This window comes from Somniosus microcephalus, chromosome 2 (assembly GCF_052327205.1).
Source record: "Somniosus microcephalus isolate GS21.2 chromosome 2, FLI_Smic_1.0, whole genome shotgun sequence".
Classification (NCBI taxonomy): domain Eukaryota; kingdom Metazoa; phylum Chordata; class Chondrichthyes; order Squaliformes; family Somniosidae; genus Somniosus; species Somniosus microcephalus.
This window is the reverse complement of record NC_140988.1, coordinates 61706285-61713101: the sequence shown is the minus strand read 5'-3', so window position 1 is coordinate 61713101 and position 6817 is coordinate 61706285. Positions and strand designations below refer to the sequence as shown.

Genomic DNA, 6817 nt, shown 5'->3' with positions numbered 1-6817 from the left:
TCTTGAAGTCTCCACAGATGCGGACCTTCCCCGGTTCCCCTGGCTTGTTACTCGATGAACGCTTCATGACGGGAACAATGGGCGTGGCCCACTCACTCCAGTCCACCTTAGACAGTACTCCTGCACGTTCTAGCCCTTCCAGTTCAGCTTCCACAGCAGGTCGTATCGCATAAGGCACCGGTCTGGCTTTGAAAAACTTTGGGTTTGCATGTTCTGCAATCTTGATTTTTGCCTTAATTCCTCTTAGTGTTCCCAGTCCCTGTTGGAACACCTCTTTAGCCTCATCCAATATTCTGGACAATCGTTCAGGTTTGACATTTTTTTTTCCGGAATCTACCGTCATTGCTTTTAGGGAGTGCCAGTCCATATTTATTTTCCTGATCCACTCCCGTCCCAGAAGTGGTGGACCTCCCTCAGGTAGTACATATAAGTCCATTCCTTGGTGTTCTTTGCCCTTGTGTATTGTTGAAACGGATTCTTTTGGTCCTCAATCTGGTTCAGTACAAACACTGAGTCGAATACTGGTGGAGTTCAACAGTTTTTATTCCGTCATCCCGGGAGACTTACTCTGATACAGCAGTCCTGACTCCAGAAGAGTCCCGACAGGTTAAACCAGAGCAAGCAATCTTTCATACAGTGTGCCACATTATTATACTTGCATTTGAGAAGACATTAACACATCGTACAGTCTGCACCAATCCCGAGCTGTACACGTATACATTTAATTTGATTTCCTGGCCTGGCAGTATGAAACAAAGAAGTCACATTTCACTGAATGGTTTATAGTTAAGTAAATATGCTGGTAATGGTTTCACGATCACCTAATCATTATGGTAATGTGTTTTCTGATCGCCTATTGTCTGTATAACCTCTGCACTCCGCCCTACACTGTTTCCACCAGCAAGGTGTGACATCGTGGGTGCCAGCCATATTAGCAGCCACAGATCAATTTAGCTTCTTTTATTTTACTTCCTGCTGCCTTCACAGTTTCTTGAGTTAACATGATAATTTCTCACAATATGCAAGTGACTCTGCGATGTCGACATTTCACCACCATTTTATGCTGACAGGATCCTCCATTTTAGATTGACAGGGTCCTTGGCTATGCGAAGCGAGTTGTTACCATTTTTTGCATTCTATATCCTCAGTATCAGCTTGACTTTTATCTTTCCGATGGGGTATACTTTTTGCCCCGTGTATGTCTGCAATACTATCTCCGTATCCCGTAGGGGAATATGTGTGAATAACCTTTTGTAATCTTGCTTATTCATGACCGTCAACGCCGATCCGGTGTCCAATTCCATCTTCACTTGGACTCCTGCTATCTGCAGTGTGACCCAGATAGTTTGTCGGTCAGCTTCCTTACTCACATTGTGAATTCTCAAGACTACCCAGTTCCTTGCTGTTGGAGTCTGAATCCGAATTCTGTTCATCCGAACTCTTCTCAGCCACCTTATGTACCTTTCTGCACTTTTTCTGCGGTGGCTTTTTGTTGCTGGTCTTCTTTCCTGACCGGCATACTTTAGCTATGTGACCAAGCTTGCCACATTTTCTACATTCCTGGTTTTTAAACCAGCATTGGTTCTGATCGTGTGTCGTCTTTCCACAACGATAACATTTCGTTGTACCCAAAGCCATTTGATCTACGCTGAGTACCGCTGCCTTCAGCTGCATTTCCGCAGTACCTCTCGCTGCGGCTTTGTGCGATGCTGCAATAGTGACAGCCTTATCGAGTGTAAGATCATTCTCTTCCAGCAGCCGCTTTTGTGTTCCTTCTTTCGACAATCCACACACGAATTTGTCTCTCAGTGCCTCTGTCAGACTTTCCCCAAACTGACAGTATTTCGCTAGCTTACGCAGTTCAATTAAATACTCCGCGTTGCTTTCCTCTGTCAGTTGCGTTCTCGCATAAAATTTAGATCGTTCCGCTAACATCAGCGGTGTGGGGTTCAAATGATTTTTCAGGACAGCAACAATTTTAGCGAAAGTCTGATCCGCCGGTTTAGCTGGTGATAGAAGATGCTTCAATAGCCCGTATGTCTTCGCACCCATTGAGTTTAGTAAGGTTAGTGCTTTATCTTCATCTGATATTTTATTTGCCTTACAATATATCTCTATGCGTTCTACATACGTGGCCCAATCTTCAACATCGGGATCGAAATCGTTGATGTTACCACGCTTAGGCATCCTCGCAATCTTCTTGAGAAACAAAAGGAAATTTTTCTTTTCTTTTTTTTTGAAAATGGCGGCTTCCCGCGCTTGTCTTCTTCCCCCGCCTACGAAAATGGCGGCTTCCCGCGTTTGCCTTTCTCCCCGGCTGGCTGTAATGGCGATTGCCGTATTGCTGCGTTCGCCCTCCCCAGCGGTTTTCAAATCGTGCCTCCCAGCCCCTCTTGCAGTCCGGTCCTTTCCCCCCGGCTGCGGCTGAGTTCTCCGCGGTTTTTAAAAAAAAAATTTCTCCCGCGCCTTACGCTGACCCGGTCGCTGCGCCTTGCGGCCTCGGTAGCTACCCGGCCTTTTTCACCGGTCGCGGTCGAGCTCTCTCTCGACGCTGTTGCGTCTCCCAGCCCGCTTGCAGCCCGGTCTTTTACACCGGCTGCGTTTGCATGCACCGCGGCTCCCGTGCCTTACGCTGGCCCCAGTCTCAGCGCCTCTGGCCCCGACTTCTGTCCGGCTCTTTTCCCCGGCCGTGGTCGAGTTCTCCGCCCTTATATCCTCCGTTTTTTTTCTCCCCTACTTCACGCCAACGTGGCCGACTTGCTGCTCGTCGCTGATCGGCTTACCCACCACCGTGATAGAAGGGATGATCACTGCCTATTGCTGATGGAAGGCTTCGTGTCAGAATTCTTCCTTTGCTCTGCAGACCCGAGTCTTTTCTCAGCAGAATGATGAGGGCGGATGCCTCCTCTTGACGCCCGTTAAACTGCCTTGGATGTATCTCTGCCGCAGGGTAAGATCGTACTCGTCGCCACTGTTAAGTCTGTGTGTTATATTGAGAATTACTACACAGACCACAAGAGTAAAATTTAACAGGTCTTTACTAGTCGAAGGGCAGGGCGGAACTGCCCAATAAATCATTACACAGCACTTATATACCGGTGTGGTCACCACTGGTATTACAGTATACAGCAGCCAAGATAAAGTAGTGCAACCCTTAAAATAGTTCTCTTAAAGGTGGAACGGTTACATACACTACACCCCCCATCCCATCTCTCTCCCCCCCATCTCTCTCCCCCCCATCCCTCTCCCCCCCATCCCATCCCTCTCCCCCCCCATCCCATCCCTCTCCCCCCCCCATCCCATCTCTCTCTCCCCCCCCCATCCCATCTCTCTCCCCCCCCCCATCCCATCTCTCTCCCCCCCCCATCCCATCTCTCTCCCCCCCCCCCATCCCATCTCTCTCCCCCCCCATCCCATCTCTCTCTCCCCCCCCATCCCATCTCTCTCTCCCCCCCCATCCCATCTCTCTCTCCCCCCCATCCCATCTCTCTCTCCCCCATCTCATCTCTCTCCCCCCTCCCATCTCTCTCCCCCCATCCCATCCCTCTCCCCCATCCCATCTCTCTGCCCCCATCCCATCTCTCTCATCCCATCTCTCTCCCCCCATCCCATCCCACTCCCCCCATCCCATTCCCCCAATCAATCCCATGTCCCCCTCCCCTTCCCGCCACCGTGGGCACAGTACCTCTGAGCCTGTTGATGTTGAGGCAATGCTGACTGCCCCTCGCGCCCCGATCACCGCCCATCTCGCGAGATCAGGTGCTCCGCGCCGCATCGCGCGAGTTGCAGGAAAGCCCAGGTCCGGTCTGGTATGGTTGCGGGAGAGCCGGCGCCCGCTGGTCCAGGAAAGAACGGTAAGGAGATAACCCCGGGTGAGCGGGACACTGGGCAGAGAGCGTTAGCCGGGTGGGGTGCAGTCCTTTGCTAAAGCGCTAATGGGAGGTGTTTCGCACTGGAGGGAGAAGGCAATGTTGAAGCAAGAGGCCGGAATGATAAACCCGTTTAATATCACACCGACCCTTTCATTTTTTAAAAAAAAACCAGAGATGGGTACAGGCACGACCCCGTGCCCGCAAGGCAGACGGTGGGTGGAATGCAGTGAGCTGAACTCGAAGCAGCGAATGTTAAAAACAATTCAGACGGACTACAACTCCCGGCAGGCATTGCGCCTCCTGACACGCGCATGCGTAGCACCGGAAGCCGCAGCTGGCCCACAAGAGGATGTGTTCCTTTGCGGCTGAGTTGATTGCCCTCCCCCATCCATGCTAAAATATGTATATATATTTTTTTGCCATTCTTGGATAAATTTAGATTGTTTTAACAACAAAATCGTTTTTATGGGGGTTTGAAAATTGTTGCTATTAATGGTGCACCGAAAATTCGTTCTAACAAGATTTGATTATCTGGCGTTGCAGTCTTGCAGTTTTCACCTAAAATGTTAATTTTTGATTTTATAACCTATTTAATTAAACCATTCATAACGTTTATATTTTCTGTGTCATTTCACTTATCAATTATCAAAGACAGTACAGATCTAAAAGTGGCAGGCTTTTAGATCTGTACTTAATTACATAGGTTGTGTGCCAGGTCCTCAATAATTAGCATTCATATGTACAGGAAGCTGAAATTCTCTGAAAGTAGCACGGTATTTTATTTGAAGATTTATTTTTCTAGTAGATTTGGCCGCCCCCCCCCCTGCTTATTTCATAGACATTTTCAGAATTTTAACCAGAATATTTTATTGGTTGTTTCTGATTCAAATAGGAATTCTTAAATATATTCCATATCGTTTTAAAGAAAGCTTCCTGCCATGTTGGGTCTCTTTGCCACTAAGCCGTTCTGTTCTGTCACTGAAGAGAGGGAGCAGCCTTGTGTCATAGAACAATAGAATTTATTTTAACAGCCTTTGACTTTGGACTGGCCTGGCAACCAATGCTGAGTTGCCCATTATCAGGAACATACACTGTGTGGGACAAATTATTATTCAAGATTTATAACTGGTTTGTTATGGGGCAAATAATGGTGCCCCTTGTGCAGCAAAAGCAATCAAAGCTAGAGAATGAGGGCTAAAATATACATATTGTTGATTAGCAGCTTTGGCCTTTTTGGTTGATCAGAATTGTGTGGGACAAAATTGTAACTTTTTTTTTTCTTAACTTAAATAATTTGATTAATGTTATGCTGAATGAGGTGAAGGATGTCAGTGCCAGGAAATTAAACTTTTTGTACCCTATGGCAGGACAAAGTTCCTTTTACGCTGCGCAAACGATTTGCCTTAACCTCAGCGTTTTTTGTGGCAAATATTCTGACAACTTTTTTAGGATGATCATTTAAAAATTACCTTTTGTTTAGTGCAAATACCAGTCTAGCTACTTAGTTTATAAATAAAAGAATGGTTTATGAGTAAGCTTATGGTAACATTGACCTGTATGTTGTGAAAGCTATAGGATATATTACAAAGATTTTTGCTGATGTGCATTTCTTAGCAAGCACTGGGGCATAATTTACAAAAGAGGAGTTGAAATAAAGAAAGAGAGAGGAAGACTTGCATTTATATTTTGTCTTTTATGATATCAGGATGGCCCAAAGCAATGAACAACTTATGAAGTACTTTTGAAGTATAGCCACTGTTGTAATGTAGGCAACGCGGCAGCCAATTTGTGCACAACAAGCTCCTGCAAACAGAAATGAAATAGATGACCAGAACATCTGTTTTAGGTGTTGGTTGGGGGATAACCAGGCCACTGGGAGAAACTTTGAATAGTGCCGTGGGATCTTTTACATTCACCTGAGAGAGCAGATGGGGCCTCAGTCTTATCTGAAAGATGGCACCTCCGCCAGTGCAACACTCCCTCAGTACTGCACAGAAGTGTCAGCCAAGATTATGTGCTCCAGTCTCTAGAGTGTGGCTTAAGCCCACAACTTTCTGGCTGACACCTTAATTGAATAGAATTATATTGTATTAATGTTTACAAACTTTGTTTATAATTTAAGATGACTAGATTTTGAGCAAGAATAGTTTCCCCCCAGAGTCTGGAATTATTTAGCTGAATTATTTTGAAGTTTTACTGCTGGATCTTCGTAATTCAATTTTGAAAGCCTCAGTATAACTGAATTTATATTTAATAACGTGAAACTGAATTAAAAATGCATTTTGCTGGATTTTGAGTGCTGTGGAGAAACCTTTGTTTTAAATCTATTATATTTAGATTTCATGGTTTAAGTGGAGGATGTTTGTCAAGAATTTTCGCAATCATTGTGCAGATATCCTTCCAGACCCTATTGATGCTGCGGAATCTGCATACAAGGGACTTGTCAAGTTAATATACGGTAAGTGATTTGAGTTAAATTTATTTTGTTAGATGCGATCTTTAAAAAAAAAACTTCTAATTTAGTTCTACTCTTTCTATGTAACTGTTAAGTGTGTAAAAGTTTTTGCTGAAATTTTCTGCAATTGAATTAGCCTCTTCGCCAACAGTGTGGATTTATTGTAGTAAACAGTGAGGAGGGTAGTAACATACTTGAGGAGGATGTGGACAGACTGGTGAAATGGGCAGATACATGGCAGATGAAATTTAACACAGAAAAGTGCGAAGTGATACATTTTGGTGGGAAGAATGAAGAGAGGCAACAGAAACTAAATGGTACAATTTTAAAGGGGGTGCAGGAACAGAGAGACCTGGGTGTGTGTGTACATAAATCTTTGAAGGTGGCAGGACAAGTTGAGAAGGCTGTTTAAAAAAAGATGTGGGATCCTTGTTGTTATTAATAAGGGAATAGAGTACAAAAGAAAGGAAGTTATGCTAAACCTTATAAA

The 6817-nt window shown here is 45.2% G+C and overlaps 1 protein-coding gene across 9 annotated transcripts in view; it reads left to right on the top strand.

Moving 5' to 3' along the window:
- Positions 1-3765: 3765 nt before the first annotated feature.
- Positions 3766-6817, top strand: part of bltp1 (bridge-like lipid transfer protein family member 1) — a 567108-nt gene continuing 564056 nt past the window's right edge. For all 9 annotated transcript variants that reach the window (XM_086009761.1, XM_086009749.1, XM_086009753.1 and 6 more), the window contains exons 1-2: positions 3766-3854; positions 6210-6330. The gene's annotated coding sequence lies outside the window, so the exon portion shown is untranslated. The remainder of the gene's footprint in view (positions 3855-6209; positions 6331-6817) is intronic.